The sequence below is a fragment of the Nicotiana tabacum genome, chromosome 23, assembly GCF_000715075.1.
Source record: "Nicotiana tabacum cultivar K326 chromosome 23, ASM71507v2, whole genome shotgun sequence".
NCBI lineage: Eukaryota > Viridiplantae > Streptophyta > Magnoliopsida > Solanales > Solanaceae > Nicotiana > Nicotiana tabacum.
The window spans coordinates 131,395,318-131,416,041 of record NC_134102.1 but is presented as its reverse complement, the minus strand read 5'-3'; the positions used below and the strand labels follow the sequence as shown (position 1 = coordinate 131,416,041).

General features: G+C 36.2%; 1 long non-coding RNA gene across 1 annotated transcript; it reads right to left on the bottom strand.

The window, feature by feature from the left end:
• Positions 1 to 5,821: 5,821 nt before the first annotated feature.
• LOC142177622 (uncharacterized) lies at positions 5,822 to 18,309 on the bottom strand. Its single transcript, XR_012706186.1, has 3 exons — positions 17,587 to 18,309; positions 13,579 to 13,846; positions 5,822 to 7,234 (listed from the first exon to the last, which is right to left on the bottom strand). It is a non-coding gene; the product is annotated as an uncharacterized LOC142177622 (long non-coding RNA).
• Between the last annotated feature and the right edge of the window lie 2,415 nt (positions 18,310 to 20,724).

The following is a 20,724-nucleotide window of genomic DNA, read 5'->3' as shown; positions in this document are numbered from 1 at the left end:
AAGGGCCAGATATTACACAAATTGGTCGGAGTATAAGTTTAGCGACTCGTTCATTTATAACTTTACTAGTTTTTTTTACTTGCAATAGCTCCAAACTTCTTAAGAGGAGAAATACAGAGAGGGGAATGAAATAATTACTAGTAGTAGGTAATTAAGACATATCTTTGCCTAGTTCTTTTTATCATGTTCAATTATATTGCAAATGATAAAATCCCAGTCTTCCGACCTCTTAATCAAGTCTATGGAATGCAACACAAAGTAATGGAATATAAAAAGACGAAATTGACAAACAAATGACAAAAGGGTCACAGGAGTACTTACCTATGTTTCTTGGCAAGCATCAGTTTGATAGATAACAGTAACATGCAAATAATCCATACAAAAAAAGGTCTACCATATTAAAAAAAAATATTTGAAAATAACAAAAGAAATAAAGATAAGTGTTTTTTTAATCATATATGTGATCCATATTTTGCTATCACTCATAAAATTGATCTCAAAATCTTAAGTTAGCTACAAGTAATTTTCCGTTTGGCGATCTAATTTTCCTTTTTTAGTTTAATTATAAAGGAATCGAATCGATTTTTTCAGTTTGAAATTCAGAACCTTATTTTTTAGAAGGATTTCTGTTAATGGAATGTCTAGTATAATTTCTTCCTTACATGTTTCTCCCTTAAATGTATTCCACTACCACTATATATCAACATATTATATTTAAAGTTGACATTTAAATGTAGTCATTAATACATAAAAGAGGACATTGATAATAAAAGGTGTTTACCCAAAAAACGGATAGAATTGAATTTATACGTAGTTCTAAGGATACGTGGTATAGCTTGGTACAAATCGGAAAAGTAATTAGAGAAATATCAAATATTGGCTGTAAAAAAGAATAAAATACAAACCAAATAGAGTGGAGAATAATTTATAAACGAGCAAGATAAATCAATGTCCGAAGCCCAACAACGAATGACCTATGAACAAGATGAACCAATGTACAAAGCTCAAAAAAGGATAATCTTTACTATATGTGTAAATCTCAATAATTTCTGAATATGAGAGTTGTATTGATGTCTCAATGTTGAACGTCCTCCTTACAGAAATGGTAGCCACTCTTTATATAGTGAAGGGATCCTACTTTGGATATAATTACAAATACATAGTGGGGATCCCATGGTAGATTAGTCAATTAGTTTTTCAAATAGATGGTAAATTATGATACCATATCATTGCTCCCTTTGAAAGGGTTTCACCGAATTTTTTCAATAATACAGATTCGATCTCGTCATCTTCTAGATCGTTCCCTTTAATGGAACATGTGTAAGAGGTGACGTGTTCGTTGGGGTCGGTCATTCCATTATATTTAGGAATTTCGGGCATGCGGAACTTCTTGGGGATCGGTTTCAGAGCTGCGCTGGGGGGGGGGGAGGACTTTTGTACGAATATTTTGGAATCCAAGCCCTTCAATACTGGTGGTGCCCCCGGGATCTGATCAACCCTAGAGTTATACGTTTCCACTTTTTTGTCGTTTGCTTTAATCCTCCTTTCTCCTGACTCTATTCGCTTCGTCAGCTCCTCGAGTATCTTAATAATTTCGGGATTAGTCCCTGATTCCTGCTCATTTGACCTTACTACAACTGGCCCCATTTTCTGGGTGACTTCTCAGGATGGACTGGGCTCCGGCCTGCTCGGTGCCTGGGTTTGGATCTGCAATTGAGCTATCGCTACCTGTTGAGCTTGCAACATTTCGAAAATCATACGCAAGTTGATTCCGTTTTCCTCAATGTTTTGGGTATTTCGAGCTGCAGATCGAGTTCCACCATGAATGCTATTTTCAGGGTCGGAACGTTGGTTTGCCTCGAAGGCCACATGTGAATTTACGTCTATTGGCACTTCGACCCGAGCTCCAACGGCATCGACGAGTGGCTTTCATCCCCGGGCGTCAAGTTGTTGTTCCCATTATGAAGGCCAGCTTCGTTGTCGATAGGTAGGGCCATTAATTGAGAATTCGTTGTTTTCAGCCTGAAATAAAAAATACTTTCAAGGGCAAGCGTAAAATAGTGTGTTTTACAGAGATTCGTGCCAAATAACCACTATTATCCTTAGCCCCACGATGGGTGCCAAACTGTTTACCCAAAAAACGGATAGAGTTAAATTTATACGTAGTTCTAAAGCCCAACAACGAATGACCTATGAACAAGATGAACCAATGTACAAAGCTCAAAAAAGGATAATCTTTACTATATGTGTAAATCTCAATAATTTCTGAATATGAGAGTTATATGGATGTCTCAATGTTGAACGTCCCCCTTACAGAAATGGTAGCCACTCTTTATATAGTGGAGGGATCCTACATTGGATATAATTAAAAATACATAGTGGGGATCCCATGGTATATTAGTCAATTAGTTTTTCTTTAATTCCTGCCGAGATTCTCTCCCTTTGTGCGACTACAATTGTCACGCCCCAAAATAGGGGAGGCACAACTGGCACTCGATATTGTATTCGATCGAGTTAGCCACTAAACATACTAGCTAACTAGACTGGGGGCCCAACAGATCGGGCAGCACAACATCTGAAATACTAAGCCTGGACCGTAAGGTTATGACATGAATAACAATAAGCCATATAAACATAAGTAGACAAGCCAAAATAATAAAATACTAGCTGGCCGACGAGGCCGCGACTGAAGACATACATGCCTACACACCTATATATACATGCCAAGCCTATGGGCTGGAGACTGAAAGCAGCAAAAAGAAACCTATAATATTGTATCCACAATAGCCTCTAAGAGTGTCATAAGCACTGTCGGGATAAGGCCCCAACTATACCCAAACTGTACAACAAAAGTAACCATCCTATGAAAGCTCCAGGAAGAGGTGGAGCTTACCAACTCACAGCTGAACCCCGAAATCCTAGCGGAGGGGTCGATCAGAGTCCCTACCTGCACCTGCACGCACGAAACAAAAATGCAGTGTCCCCAGGCAACGGGACATCAGTACGAATAAAAATGTACTGGTATGTAAGGCAGAAAGTAGAATCATACATAGCTGATGTAAAAAGATAATAAAGATACCACCTGACACTGAAACTCTGATAGCCTCCATGGCCGACATCCGACCTCATAGTAATAAAATATGCATGGTATGCTCGTGTAATCGTATGTCGTGAATACATATATATTGATGTAAATGCATGACATACCCAACCAAATGCTAGCAATGGCGGTCTCTCCCGGTAGCTAACCGGTATCATATTGCCAACCTGTGGCCATCTGTACAATATATATAGTCTTTCGGGCAAATAGGCCCCTTACCTCCGATTATAGCTCGAAGTCCATGCATAATATGTCATGTATGATATGAACTTTGAATGCACATAATAGGCCATAACAAGAACTTAGCCAACCTTGGCTCATTGGTACTCTTATTCTCATAATCTCATAATCACCTTCGTATCGCATACAAATGTCTCGTGGAACCTCATATCTTTTTTAATAAGTTTGAAAACTTAACTCGACTTTTAGAAAGATAACTTAACTCTGAATATGTTCATAAAAAGCTTAAGGTGCTTCACTTAGTCCTTATACCTGATTTCTTGATAATTAGTAAAAGAAAGTATTTCAAAAAAATCAAATATTTTAGTAGTTTAAACATAAAAATTATATTTGAGAATTTTGAAATCGACGTGTCACTTTAGAGATTTTAAAATACACTTTAACAAGGAAGAAGGACTGATCGCAAATACTAAATGCCTTTATTTTTAAGTCACACAACCCAAAGACGAATAAGAATTCATATATATGGACATATATTTAAGAAAGCCGATAAAATGACATATATAGATGTTGAATACCCTTTTTAACCGAACGAGTGGAAAATCAACCTAATAGCATCATGAAAATACTTCGGCTACGATACCAATGCCTTTTACAGAAGGTCTTTCTAGCAACAGAATAGTAAAATATCACATTTGGCGTCTTAGGAATTTCCCAAAATTCGTGCTAAAAGGAAGGACGAAGCTTAGCCTTAACATACCTCTCAAACGAACGTCCGAATGCCTGTAGTTCCTTCACGAAAGTTGTTCCTTATGTCCTAAGCTTCGAAACCACTATATATATGCAGCTTATACGCACCTATAAACAGTTCATAAATGAGTTTAAATCGGCAGATTTGTCATATGACCCTAACTTGACGAAACGCCCGTAGAACTTTGTAAAAACGATCATAAAAGAGTCCCAAGATGATTACCTTGGCAAACCAAGTATAAATCCTGAAGAACCAGCAAGAACAACAATTTCCTATCTTCCAAAAATAGCTCCAAACACAGCTAATAGAAGGGGAAAACGATTGCAAAGCGTAGAGATTGCGCTTCTAGGCACGGGGGCAAACTTTAACGATAGAAATCGTTAAAAACGCACCTTAATCACTCAAGAACACCATGAAACCCTCTCTTAAGCTTTCTCACTGTTTTGGGACGAAGATGAAATATTTTGGGGTCTTAAAAGTCGGATTTTCCGACTTATACCACTTATTTGACCCGACCCGGTTCGCGACCCGATTTCAGCCCGGACAGTCCGCGGTAAAACAGTCATAACTTTTTACTCCAATGTCGGTTTGATGTGAGATTTCTTTGGTTGCAAACTAGACTCGTAGACCTTCGATTTGGTAGGTTGTGGGTCCCATAACTCTTTATATATTAGGAGAAATGATCTGATACATTTGACCCAAAGTTTAGAAAGTTTATTAGAGAAATTTACGATAACTTTTGCCGACCTTTATTTCGCAACTTGCTTGACTCCAAAACTTAACATGTGACCAGTGTGATATTATAATACCTCATAACACATTATTCTTAGCATATTATATACTCTTAGTCTTATCCCACAGGTGCAAGTTAACTTAAACCTTCCGAACGCGCGGGGTGCTACCCGAGCCATTTCTTTAACCATGAACTTTTGTTTAAGGGATTCCTTTGACTTAAAGCTTTAGTTTAGTTCCTTGATATTACCACACATTTTCAGTCTTATTCTCCCAACGTGCTATACCCAATCATATATATCTAATATAATCACGCCATGTTACGTATATTACGTAAGAGAAGAGAGAAACATCTGGGGTCTCACAACAATGGCTCTTTGTTTCTTATCTCGATCTTGGTCTGTCTTGGAACTTGGCCGATCTCTGGATCTTGAACTCGATATTGACTCGAGCTCGATACTATATTGAGCTCGACATTGACTGATCTGGATCTCGAGTTTGATAACACCACTTCGCATCACAGTTCGATTTGGACTCGAGCTAGATATTGACTTCGAGCTCGGTATTGATCAGCAGTGAAGCTTGTGAATATTTTGCTCACAGACTGAATGGGCAGTGACATAGACAGTAATTTTATTTAGGGTATTCAAACTTGAAATAAGTAAAAACAATCTCCGATAAAGGGTGTTCAATATACGTTATATACCATTAAAATTTAATATTTTACCTATATATACAGTGTAATTTTTCGAGCAAGGGTGGTCAGTTGACCACCTTAGGGCTATGTACCTTCGCCCCTGTGAATGGGGGATACATACGATTGTGTGAATTTTTACAAACAACTTGCATTTGATCATCCATCACTGAAGAATCATAATTTTCATCCCGAGGCATGTATATACATTTTCTTTTTGTGTATTCAACTTTATATGAATGTAGTATTGACAATAGATAATTTAAAACAGTTTTGAATTGACAGATGAAACCAACTTTATCGACGATAAAGCAAATTCCAAGTACCTCAACTATTGATATATCTTCAAGGATATTATTTTTTTTATAAAGTAATTAATTTCATTGCTGGCATCAAGAAGATGCATTATAGTTACAAAAGAGTTATAGCAAAAAGGAATAATATCAGCTCCAATACAGATGTTCAGGCTAATATTAAGGAGCTAACAAAATTCAAATAACTATCAAGGTAATCTATGGGGGATAAATAAATCCAAGTGAATAAAAATATAATACAATTAGCTTTGAGAGATTGGAAAGTAGTTGATACTCCGTCAAAACATCTGTTATTCCTTTCCTTCCAGATACTCAAAATGATAGCAGCAGGAACCATCTTCCAGACTTTCTTGATGGTGCTGTCAACTTTCCAAAAGCTCCAACTCTCAAAAGCCTCCCTGATGTTATGTGGCATGACCCATCTGAGTCCAAAAATAGAAATAAATATATTCCAGAGATCTGATGCAACTGGGCAGTGTAGGAATAGATGGTTGTGTGATTCTGCCTCCCTCTGGCACATGTAACATCTATTGACAATCTGAAAATTTCTTCTAACTAAGTTGTCCTGTGTTAGACATGATCCATGGAGAGCAGTCCAGTTGAAACACGCTACTTTAGGTGGCAGTTTAACTTCTCATATTAGCTTCCAAGGCCAGTGGTCGGTGATTGCATTTTGAGCTTCTGATAACTTGTAGGTTGCTTTCACGGAGTACCTTCCTGCATGTGCATTCCCCCATCTGAACTGGTCTGGTACTAGGTTGTTACTGGAGTAGCCATTCAGTGTGGCTAGTAGTCTGACTAGCTCTTCAAATTCCCAATCTTGCAAGTTCCTTCTGCATAGTATGTTCAAGGTGTTGCCCTCCCTACACTGCAAGATTGTTGAATCTGGATCTCTGGCTATCTGAAATATTGCAGGGTAATCATTCATCAAAGCAGTGCTTCCTAACCATTTGTCCTTCCCCTTTTTATGCCTAATCCGCCTTGGTGACATACCTAATTGTTTCTTCTGGAGGTGACATACATCTTGATTCTGAATTCGAACATATTTCTCGCTGAGGGGACGAGCAACAGTGGGAGCTTGTTATGTACATTAATCGGGTAAGATTTATGTATCTTTTTGTCTAAAGTTTTTTAGTAATTGCTTAGATTAGATTTTTGAATCGTTTTTAAAATACTAAAATACATCTCCTTCTGAAACCTAAAGGATCTAGTGAATGGAAATTGGTGGCTTTTGGTTGGAGCAAATCAGAGAACAGTTGGTTTTTGGCCTCGAGGGATTTTCACCGCATTAGCAAACGACTTTGCGACGAATATTGAGTGGGGAGGAGTGACATATACTCCACGTGAGACAATAAATGCAAATAACACACCTATATTTCTTGATAGTCCAACATGGTACCGGGTCATTGATGAACCAAATTGGGGACCTGGACAGTTTCCGCATTATGTATTTTACGGTGGACCTGAAACAAAGTACCCCCTTTGTAGGAATCACTCAAGATTGAAAACCAATATATTTCACTGAGTTTATCTGACAACGATTCAGTTAGAAATCATTTGGTTTAAAAAAGAAAAAGTTGCTACATGTGAAGCTGATGTCTATTTAAGACAAGAATACATACCAGTTTCTATAGTTTTCACAGGAAAACAGATTGAATTTTGTGTCTCAAATCTCAATAACCAAATATGCTTTCTTACAGATTTTCTCCAAATCCAGCCTCCTTCCCAAAGTAACTTCTTTCATTTTTGTTGATTTCAATTCCTAAAGCCATGGTACCTTTGTCTCTTCTTGCAAGAACAAGTATGTAATAATTTCACTTCTGCTATAGTTATCATGCATTCAACCAACCGTCAGAGACGGATCCAGAATTTCAAGAGGATGGGTGTACTATTGTGAAGAAATTTATCTAAAATTTATTTTTGACGGGTTTAACTTTAGTCTCTTATCATGAACCCACTACAATTTTGAAATTATATGTTCAAAATTATATTCTTTTTGAAACAACAACAACAACAACAATGACCCAGTAAAATCCCACAAAGTGGGGTCTGGGGAGGTAGTGTGTACGCAGACCTTATCCCTATCTCGATGGGGCAGAGAGGTTGTTTCCAATAGACCCTCGGCTCAGGAAGACGGGAATAAAACAAGAAGAGACAATATATTCTTTTTGAAAATTTAGTAATTTTCACATATATATCTATACTTCGTGTCGAAATCAAGACCGTTCAGAGTAGAATTTGAACCGCCAATTTCACTTGTAGAGGTGCACCCAACAATACTTGCACCATATGAGTCTTTGAGCATGGGTTCACACATATATCTAAGTAATTATAAAGAAATATAACATTAGTATACATAATTTTGGGAGAGGAGTATGGGTTCATGTGAACCCATATCCATAAACATGGATACGCCTCTGCCAACCGTAATCACCAACATTGATGGTAGACCTAGTGAATAGTCGTGGCAACACTAATTTCTTTAAGAAAAAAAAGGAGTGACTATGGATATTTGACTCAAAAGAATCTTTAGAACTGATCGGTAATATTAATTGTGTAGTTAAAAAATGCATGTAATAAGTGAGTGTAGAGAAATATAGAAGTGCTAAATGGATGCACAAAATAATGAAGTTACTACCTATAAATTAAATAACAAAGGGACCAAGTTGTTCAATCTTACTCTATTAGGCCTTAGATTAAAGTAAACTAACCATAAGAGTTTATTACTTCCTAGAATGATAAGCAAACTAAATTTACAGAAATTTTAAAGTAGAAGAACGACTCTGTTTGAGCCTTACTGATGTACTGTTGATTGCGGAATAGGTTATACAGCATTCTACATGTTGGGATTTTAAGTTTGTGTACCTTAAAGAGGGTGAACGAGAAATGGAGGAAAAATAAAATATTTGAGTTTCCCTCCTTGACAAAGGGACATTGTCCCATATTGGAGAAAGAAAGGGCTTTTGATGGGTATATATATAATTGCTCTTCTTCTAGCTCTAAAGAGTTAAGAAGAAGGCAAGCCTCGCGCCGTCGTCGTCGCTCGCTCGGCTTAGGCTTCGGTCAAAGATCGGATTCGGATTCGGATTTGATCAACGATTGATTGACTAATCTTTTTGGACAAAATTCCTTTCAATTATTTTCCTTCTGAATTTTACTATTCTGATTTGAAGATATTATATAAAAACTTCGGTTTTATTTATTATACATACTCGTCAAGCCGGACTACTGTTCCACCGGCAGAGAAACCGGGGAAATTTTCCCGAGCCAACTTCAAATTTTCCGGAGCCAACGTCAATAAAATGAAATGTTGTTGATAGTATGAATAAAATTTCAGCTTCTTCTTATTTATTGGAGTCAAATGATTTATGGCATATTCGTTTAGGACATGTCAATTACAACACCTTGCGAAAGTTAATTAATTTAGAAGTATTGCCTAAATTCGAGTGTAATAAATCAAAATGTCAAATATGTGTTGAGTCTAAGTTTGTAAAACATCCTTATAAGTCTATTGAAAGGAATTCAAATCCTTTAGACTTAATTCATACTGACATTTGTGATATGAAATCGACACCATCTCGAGGTGGGAAAAAGTATTTTATTACTTTTATTGACGATTGCACTCGATATTGTTATGTTTATTTGCTTAATAGTAAGGATGAATCAATTGAAGCATTTAAGCAATACAAGAATGAAGTAGAGAATCAATTGAATAAAAAGATCAAAATGATTAGAAGTCATAGGGGTGGAGAATATGAATCTCCGTTTGCAGAAATATGTTCGGAATATGGAATTATCCATCAAACTACTGCACCTTATACACCTCAATCCAATGGAATTGCGGAAAGGAAAAATCGGACACTAAAGGAAATGATGAATTCTTTATTAATAAGTTCCGGATTACCGCAGAGTTTGTGGGGAGAAGCTATCCTTACAGCTAACCGAATACTCAACAGAGTACCCCACAGCAAAACGCAATCTATTCCATATGAAAAATGGAAAGGAAGAAAACCCAACTTGAAATATTTCAAAGTGTGGGGGGTGTCTAGCAAAGGTACAAGTTCCTTTACCTAAAAGGGTTAAAATTGGACAAAAAACTGTTGATTGCGTTTTCATTGAATATGCTACAAACAGTAAAGCATGTCGGTTTTTGGTTCATAAATTCGATAATCCCGAAATTCACGTTAATACGGTAATGGAATCTGATAATGCTGAATTCTTTGAAAGCATCTATCTGTATAAAACTGAATGTGAGTTGTTAAGTGAAAGACCTAAACGACCTCGGGAAGAACCAAAGGAAAATACTCCAAGTATAGAAGATCCAAGGCGTAGCAAACGTCAAAGAACATCTACTTCCTTTGGACCAGATTTTGTGACATTCTTGCTTGAAAATAAGCCTCAAACTTTTAAAGTAGCTATGTCATCTTCTGATTCAGCATTTTGGAAAGAGGCAGTCAATAGTGAGATTCAATCAATTTTGGATAACCGTACATGGGAATTGGTAGATCTTCCTCCGGAAAATAAGCCTTTAGGTTCGAAATGGATCTTTAAACGGAAAGTGAAAGCTGATGGCACTATTGACAAATATAAGGCAAGACTTGTTGTCAAAGGTTATAGACAAAAGGAAGGCCTTGATTACTTTGACACGTACTCGCCAGTAACGAGGATAACATCTATTAGGGTGTTAGTGGCACTAGCGACCGTGTATGGTCTTGAAATCCATCAAATGGATATTAAAACAACTTTCTTAAATGGAGAATTAGAGGAAGAGATTTACATGGAACAATCTGAGGGTTTTGTGGTTCCTGGTAAAGAAAAAAAAGTGTGCAAACTTGTTAAGTCGCTTTATGGACTTAAACAAGCACCCAAACAATGGCATGCCAAATTTGACCAAACAATGTTGGCAAGTGGGTTTAAAATTAACGAGTGCGACAAATGTGTTTACATTAAAAACACTCCAGGTCATGAAGTCATTGTTTGTTTATATGTTGATGACATGTTGATAATGAGCAAAAACATGGCAGATATAAATGCTACTAAGCGCATGTTGGCTAGCAAATTCGATATGAAAGACTTAGGAGTTGCTGATGTGATCTTAGGAATCAAAATTCACAAGACTCCACAAGGTCTAGCATTATCACAGTCTCACTACATTGAAAAGGTACTTAAAAAGTTCAAATATTTGGATTTCAAAATTGCCAAGACTCCAATTGACGTGAGTTATGCACTTCAAAAGAATGAAGGTGAAAGTGACTCACAACTGAATTATGCAAGAGTATTGGAAAGTTTGATGTATATCATGAATTGTACGCGACTAGATATAGCATGTGCTATTAGTAAACTGAGTCGGTTTACAAGTAATCCCAATCACATACATTGGATGGCAATGAAACGAGTTTTGGGATATCTCAAACATACACAAAATTACGCTTTGCATTATAACAAATATCCCTCCATGATCAAGGGATATAGTGATGCAAATTGGATCACTGGATCATCTGAAGTTAAATCCATGAGTGGATATGTTTTCACAATTGGGGTGGAGCAGTGTCATGGAAATCATCCAAACAAACGTGCATCGCCCGTTCTACAATGGAATCTGAATTCATAGCTTTAGATAAGGCCGGTGAAGAAGCTAAATGGCTCCGAAATTTCTCGGAAGATATTCCATTTTGGCCCAAACCTTTGGCACCTATTTGTATATATTGTAATAGTCAAGCGGCAATAGGCAGGGTAGGGAGCGTTATGTATAACGGAAAATCTCGTCATATACGACGGAGACACAATACCGTTAGACAACTACTCTCTAGTGGTGTTATAACAATTAACTACGTAAAGTCAAGAGATAACGTGTCAGATCAACTTACAAAAGGCCTATCTAGAGAGGCAGTTGAAAGATAATCAAAGGGAATGGGGTTAAGGTCTAGGACAAGTCATCATGGCGGTAACTCTACTTAGCAGACTGGAGATCCCACGAGCTAGGTTCAAAGAGATCAAACAAAGTTATGAATGACGGTTCAACATTGTCAAATAACTCAACTCATTCTCGTGATGAAGACAATGTTCAAAAATCGAGGTAAAGCATTAAGGTTTTTTGATGAGTCAACAAAGCTTAAAGATTTTTTAATGATTTGCTAAGTCTGGCAGGATATGACCAGATAGTGTGTCTATAGGATTACACGTTTAGAAATCACCTATGTGAGTGTGAAGTGTAAGCCGTTTCAAGGGGAATGAAAGTAAATGCCCATTCTCTAAGCACTCATGAAACCAGGCAGTATTCATGGCTGAAACGAACACAATCGTGAGAACCATAGATGGTTAAGGATTGATTGTGTGACTTATGTTGTCTAGGTATACAACAAAGCTCGACGGTTCAAAGATATCAAATCTACCGATTGACCGAGTATATCCGATATAAGTTCACTACGAAAAGTTCAAAGGGAAACCCTACTTATCCAGATGCAATTAATTATTGCATGTAAAACACACACGCGTCCGTGCATTCCTTTATTTTATAGCCATTACCCATTCATGTGGGGGATTGTTGGGATTTTAAGCTTGTGTAATTTAAAGAGGGTGAATGAGAAATGGAAGGAAAATGAAATATTTGAGTTTCCCTCCTTGGCAAATGGACATTGTCCCATAGAGGAAAAAGAAAAGGCTTTTGATGGGTATATATATAATTGCTCTTTTTCTAGCTCTTAAAGAGTTAAGAAGAAGGCAAGCCTCGCGCCGTCGTCATCGTCACTCGCTCGGCTCGGCTTCGGCTTCGGATTCGGTCAAAGATTGATTGATTAATCTTTTTGGATAAAATTCCATTCAAATATTTAATTAATTAATTAAATAATTAACAAAAAATTCAATCCGGAATAACCCATGACCCGGACCGGTCAGGCCCGTTTTCTTTCCAGATTATTTTAAATTCGTTTTCCCGCAATATTTCAAACAACATGTTCCAACAGCCATGGTTGTTTCTGAAAGGTTGCAAACCTTTTCAGAAACAATGCCAGCAACTCTATAAATATACTTTGAATCCCAAAATCTTTCCTTACGAAATTTTCTGATCTTCTTCTTCTTCTTCTACACAAAAATTCCAGTGTGTTTTACAGCCTTCGATTGGCTCGCTGTTCACCGACGTTTTTGGTACCAACACTCCGATGAGTTAAATCGTTCTATCCTGAGAGGATATATTCCAGCACCTTGGGTACTTGAGGGGAATAATTTCCTTAAGGACACACTGTGTATTAAGTGGGCTCGATTTATTCCTATACTGTTTTTCCAGAATTTATTTCGTTAAACAAGTATTACTAACTTTCTGTTTTGTTTATATATTTCAGAAAGTTTAATGGTTTAATTGTTTATTACAGCAATACAGATTTATAACACTACATACTGTAAAGTAAACGCTAAGATACCTCTTGATTTGGCATTCAGCCATTTTCCTATTATAAACTCTATTTATAGTTTTAAATGATAAAGGTGAGACGACAGATGCAGAGAAAACATATATATTTGTTGATGATCCAAAATTATACCGGTTAATTAATGAACCATATTGGGGACTTGAAAAGTTTTCCGCATTATGTTTTTACGGGGGAGTTGGTGGTATATTTACATAGTATTATGTACTAGTAGGTAATTAAGACATATCTTTTCCTAGTTCTTTTTATCATTTTCAATTATATTGCAATTGATAAAATCACCTTCTTCCAACCTCTCAATCAAGTCTTTGGAATGCAACACAAAGCAATGGAGTATATAAAGAAGAAAGACAAACAAATCGCAAAAGGGTCCCAGGAGAACTTACCTATGTTTCTTGGCAAGCATCAGTTTACTGCGGATGTTTACCAACCCCATCAACTTGATAGATCTCATTAACGTCATGTCTAATCTGTAGCTTTTGGATTTTCACAGTGAACATTCCTCAAACACATGGTAAGCATCTTTAATGTTCTTACTATCCAGTTTATGCTGATAACTTTATTTGATCAAATACTCAAAGATCGAGGCTGTTGAGCTCAAGAAAATTACTCTTAAAAATGAAGGTTGTCTCCATGTAAACACTGATTCAGTCCCTTCACATTAAAAAACCACTATTGTGAGTCTGTGACCACTTTCCTATTTTCCAACAAGAAATGTGCAAAATAGAGCATATATAATTATGGAGTAGGCCTCCAGATTCGTGGAGGGTGAGGAGGAAGATGGTATATGCGAGTTCAAATGATAGATTTAAGAGAGAAATTGAAGGAATTCAAATTGAACTACAAGCAACTGATTCTAAGTGAAATGAGCCTTGGCCTAGTGAAATCTCAAGCTGTATAAGCACAACATTTGCATAAAAGGCCATTTTTTAAATCTAGGATATTGTCGAGGAGCTTCACCTATAGAATTTGAAACTTCATAATAATGGCTATTTTTCAATTATTGAACTATGTAAACAGGACTGGCTTCTTTAGGCCATTGTTTTAAATTCTGTCCCACACTACTCCGTACTAATTTTTCTAAAATAATGGGTTTACATATATTATTTATTGTAATTTTAGTAAAGTTTTACACATAACTTTATGCTCCGCATCAAAAGTTATGGGTTCAGTTGAACGCCTTACTTGTTAGGGTCTCTACAACTCAAAAAAGATTTGAAAAGTAACAAAAGAAATAAATCTTTAATTTTCTTAATTATAGGTGTATCGATCTTTGCTGTTACTCATAACGTTCATCTCAAATCTTAAGCTAGCTACAAGTGATTTTCCATTTGGAGTTCTCTTTTCTTTTTAGTTTGATTATTGTGGAATCAAGTCGATTCTTTTAGCTTGAAATTCAGAAACGTACTTTTAAGGATTCTTGGCAATGAATTGTCTTGCATAATTTCTTCCTTACCAGTTTCTCCCTTAAATTTATTCTACTCACTATATATCAACAGTTTAAAACTAAAGTTGTCATTTAATTGTAGTCAAATACATAAATGAGGACATTAAGATAAAAGGAAATAAAGAATAGAAAACTAATAAGGAAATACTAGTATGTCATTAAGAGGAAGATATGAATATATTTAAACTAAGTAAGAAAATAGCGCATTAAAAGAAGAAGTCTCCCTTCTTTCCTTCTCCTCTCCCTTCATATCCGTTACTTAATTTTAATTTGATCAAAATCCAATTAAGAAATGTTAATGTAAACAGATTCCACAAAATAAGCTCCTTTCCTTTTTAGGATTCACACTTACCATTTGGAAATCTCATTATTTCTCTATAAATTCATAGAAGAGTTCATCGCCAATACACAAAAACACATATATAAATTCATAGCTTCATGCAAGATTTGAAGGTGACTATTTGACGCTTCTTTTTTTTTGTTCTTTATAAATAACCATTTTTCTGGGTATTTTCTTCTAACTTTAGGTTGATGTAAGATAATAGGTTAAGACTTCCTAAATCTATAAGGAGAAGAAAATATTTCATGTATAAATCTGACATATTTTTATGTTCAATATAAAAGCCAATTTTTTTCCCGGAACCGATTTTTATGTTATGTTATAATATATGTTTTCAATAACAATACTTCACTATAGCAGTCAAAAAGTATCGGAACAAACGAGGTTGTTATAAAGAGGTTTGACCGGATATACATGGTATTATGTAGTACTTTGTGAAGATATATCTTTGCAAAGTTCTTTTTGTCATGTTCAATTATTTTGCTATAAAAATTCTCAACTTGGACTTAGCTGGAGCAAAGGTGATTTATCTTGATAAGATTAGGGGTCAATCTTTGTGAAAATGATTCTATCAGCTATTCTCTTTCCTTTGCAAATATGGAAGTTTGTATATATCTATTTCTTAAGCCTTAATCCACTTGACCAGATGATTAAACTAATCAAGTCTTTGGAATGCAACACAAAGTAATGGAGTATAAAAAGAAGAAATTGACAAACAAATGACAAAATGGTCCCAGGAGTACTAACCTATGTTTCTTGGCAAGCATCATAACTAGAGTCTGTGGCTATCCAGTTTATGCGTAGCTTTTGGATTTTCACAGTGAACGTTCCTCAAACACATGGTAAGCATGTATAATGTTCTTGCTATCCAGTATAATTTTAACTTCTTTTGATCAAATAATGAAAGATCAGGCTAGTGGTGGCAAAATGGTTAAATAAAAATAGTTAATTACCCATATTATCCACTAAAAATGGGTTGGATAATGAACTTTTTAAAAACGGGTCAAATATGGATAAGAACCATATTATCCATTTAGAAAATGGATAACCAATGAGTAACCAATGGGTTTAACTTTTACATTTGTAAAGCCTTAAATTTGGAGTTCCTCAACTTTGGAAGACTAGGAATTCTCCCCAAAGTGATCATATTCAAGAAGTCATGGATAAAATGGTTACCCGTATTATCCACCGGTTAATCCTTTTTTATCCGTATTAAATATGGGTTGGGTCGGATAAATTATCCGTTTTTTCATTACCCGTTTTCGACACGAACCATATCCGACCCGACCCGACTCGCCAGTTTGCCACTCCTAATCGAGGTTGTTGAGCTCAAAATTTGCATTTTGAGAAACCAAAATGAAGGTTGTCTCCATGTAAGGTATAAGGCAGTCCACCATTAACCACCATGTAAAAGCAGTTTCATTCCCTCTCACACCTCCTTTTTTTTGAGGGATAGAAAGTTTTTCCAATTAAAATGACATTGTTCGAAATAAGATTATTTATTTAATTAGAGTCGCCACTTGGAATATTTATTATGGTGTCCCAAGTCACCGGTTTATTTTAAAATCCCAAATCGAGAAAATTGACTCTATTTATGATTTGCGAACACAGAAGACCGGGTAAGGAATTCTGTTAACCTGGGAGAAGGTGTGAGGCACTCTCGGATTCCGTGATTTTAATACGGCCGCTTAACAATTAATACTTGGCTTAATTATCTGAATTATTACATGTTTAAAAACCTTATTATGTGTTACCGCTTTTAATATTTATGGAATTATTTGAACAAGTCGCGATGTCGCGTACTCGTTGTTTTTGTACATATTGCGAATCGCGCAACGTGAAATGCACCAGCGATTTACAACATGTTTATTTTTATTACTATTTGAAGTTGTGATCTAGTGGCGTGAAACTTGCACTTGAGTTGGGATTTACGTATCGTGACTATGCCACGGGAACCGTACCCATAGTCTCGATGATTTATTTATTAATCGTGTCTAATGCAACTAGCGCATTTGAATTATTTTCCTAAAGTAATTTGAGATTATTGTAAGGCCAAAGGTTATGGAAATCACTTTGTGGATGAAGTATACTAATTGATCACTATAAATTATTATCGAGATGAACTACTAAAGTATTTGTGGCTTCGAAGTTATGAGTCATTGGGCCAAAATCTCATCTCCACTTCAGGATTACGCCACATCCCAACAAACAAAATCAAAGCAATTCAACACCGTACGGCTCAACCTTGTTTGTGTGACATTTAAAATCACATGGCCCAACAATTTAATGAGTTAACTTCAACCTACAACCAATTGCTAGAAAACCAAGCTATGACAGATTATGATTATAACTCCAGAGTACTTAATCAAACTGAAACATGATTCTAAAATTCATGTAATTAATTCAATCCATGCCTCAAAGTACCAAATCAACAAACATGAAGCAAATAACTGGGTCTTAAAAATATTCATATATCAACATAATCTAAGCACTAAATAGCCAAAAACATGTAAAAGAAAACGAACGGCAGAAAAATCATCACATGAATTCGCATAAGCACATCACTCAAACGACGAAATAATGGCAAAGGGAGGATGAGTAATGGACCTTTAAGTAGAAATTTTTCTTCAGAACTCTTATTAAAAGGGAAAAGCCTTTGAATACAACACCAAAGAGCAAAAGTGGACAGCAACTCGAACCAAATTGACTACGCACCTTCGACCGGAACTTCGACAGGAAACCTTAGACCCCCATTTTGTTACTAATAGCCGTTTTGGAAGGATTTTCATGGTGTTTCGCGGCAGATTTTTGGATTAGTTTGAAGCTGACTTTGGCCGTATCTTTTGGGCTGAGATTTTGGATTGTTTCGGGGCTGTTTAAGGGTGATTCATGGCTGGACTATACTGCTGGTTTTGGATGTATTTTCAGGCATTTTTGGATGGTTTTGAGCTGGGATTCACGGCTGTTTTGGGGCATTTTTGCTGCTGCGTTTTGGCTAAAATTATGGAGGAAATAACAGCTGATATTTGGAGCTTGTGAGGTATTTTAATGGAGTTTTCAAGTGGATTTATATAGCTGGATCTTAAGTGATGTTCATGGTTGTGTAGAAGAATGACGAAGAAGAACAATAAAAATAAAAATGAAAGAAGAAACCCCCCAAACCCAAAGCTGTGCTTCTCTCCTTTCTCTAGAGTTTTTTCTTCTTCTTTTGCCGTTCTCTGTTTTTCTCTCGTTTGCCCTCCCCTTCTTTCGTGTTTTTTTTGCTCTTCAGATGCTCCTTCCCTCTCTCGTCACTCCTTTTTTTGTGTGTGTGTGTTTTTAATTGTGTGAGTGAGTGGATTAATTGGTAGCCAAGAAAATAAGAATATGTATATGCATGCGAGTTTTTGAGTGACATCACGTGAGTTTGTTACAAAAAAATATGGAAGAATCTTGTTAGGTCGCATTTTTGTATTGGCTCTTTTTTTTTTCCTCTTTTTTTTATATTTTATATTTATTAAAGATAATCAAAATTAAAAATATTACAATAAAACTAAAAACTATAAAAATATAAGAAACTATTAAGAAAAAAGTTATAAAATTGCTAGTCTTACCAAAATTAGAAGAAAAGTATATTTTTGTGAATTTCTTTTCTTTTGCAAATTATAACAAAGCTAGTAATTCAAAAATGTGAATCTTTTGTGAGTTTTAATTTCCTAAGAAAAATCTATAAAAGGTAAAACAAATAGCTAAAATATGTAGATTAAACTCAAAAAATATTTACATACTAAAACGTAGTGAAAAATCCGATTATGATAAAAAATTAGGTGCTTGCAGTCCCTTCGCATATAAAAACCGCCAATGTGAATACCATTCCTTTTTCGAACAAGCAAAGTGCAAAATATAGGTCGCCAGATTCGTCAATGGTGAGGAGGAAGATGGTATATGCGACTTCAAATGATAGATTAAGTGAAATAAGCCTTGACCTTGTGAAATCTCGAGCTCTATAAACAGAGCATTTGCATAATAGGCCATTGTTTAAATTTGATAAAATTCACAAATAATCACTTTTTAGCCCCTGTAGTTGACAAATAGGCACTATCATGAAATTTTAAATTATATTGTGGAGTTTCACATATAGTATATGACACTTTTTTTTAGCAAATCCACTAGGCGAGGTGACTAGGGCTAGTTTTTATATATATAATAAATCAAGAAAACAAAGTAACATGTTGTCTTACAGAGAGTAAGACAATAAGATATTTCTAGTACATAAATCCTATTATCAATTTTGGGCTTGTGAGGCCCAAAACTGATAGTACACTGTGATCTAATATGAATATGAAAACCAAAGTCTAAAACATGTATAAAAACTAGCCTATTACATGCGTAGCCATTTTCTGCATTTGCGCACATTCGTTTGTCATAGTGGCACATCAAGATGTAATTCTCATCCTTTGCATGTTTCAAATCCATTGCCTGTGAATGCCTCATGTGAATGTAGCAGCTGCTCTCCTTTGGAGTTGCCAAAAGTGTCCAAATGTGGCTATTTCCTGTGTCCAACACTGCACAAAACTCATTGTTCATGATGAAGGTCCATTTTGGCGTCCATAATTCTGTCATAATCCTTGCATGAAAGTATGAAATTCCTCCCAGGTTGTCTTCCTTGTATAGCATACTTGGAGAACATGCTGAGCTGCTCCATTTGGTACAATGTATTTCTTCCATAGAGCCATTTGAAAACCACTGCCACGTCCAACTGGCAGCTTTTGCATCCTGAGGTTGTGGCCATCCTTTGAAACTTGTATCTTACAGATGATTGCTAGGTCGATTACTAGGGTTGTGCATGGATTGGATCGGATCAGATTTAGCACATTTCGAATTCGGATTTCGGATTTCGGATTTCGAATTCTACAAAATACAATCCGAATCAGATCCGAATTAATATCGGATCGGATCGGATTTTAAAGTTTGGATCGGATCGGATTTTTAGATTTCGGATCGGATTATTATGCCTCAAAGTTGCAAACTCATATGTATATTTTCTTTGTAAAAGAGGCAATATAGTAAGAAAAATTCATGTTTCTGCAATTATGAGAGTACTATGGTGCCAATATAGCTAAATCCAGCAATTGTAAAGGTAAGAACTTGGAGAAAGATGTAAAGGAAGTACTGACTATCCAAAATTAAAGTTTAATATTTATAAATGTCCTAATAATTTCGGATTTCTGATCGGATCGTATTACAATTATACCAATCTGAATATCTGAAATTTTAATAAACACAATCCGAAATCCGATCCAAATATCCGAAATCCAAAATTGAGCGGATCGGTTCGGATTTCGGATATCCGATCCAAATGAGCAGCCCTATTGATTACTTTCCTTACTATAATGGCACCTTGAGCATGAAGAGCCATGCCAAAGAACTCCACCATGCACACTCTAAAACGAGGCAAAGCATGCCACGGCCTGTGCGTCGCCAGGTCCTTAGTGAGAAGGAGCACCTCGCCTCACCTGGGAATTGATCTCGCTCCTGGTCCAGCTGGGTGAGGTCTATGGCGAAGGAAAGCATTCCACAGACTGTGCGTCGCCAGGTCCCTAGCGAGAAGGAGCTGGCGTAATCCCTCGCGTCGCCTGAAGAGTGATCTTGTTGTGGTGCTACCAAGCCCAACGCCTGGAACTGTAATTCATGTTGCCATGCTTGTTGCATGCTCTGAATGTTCAAATGCCTCCTTAGTTCCATGCTTGTGCTCACCAGTGTTAT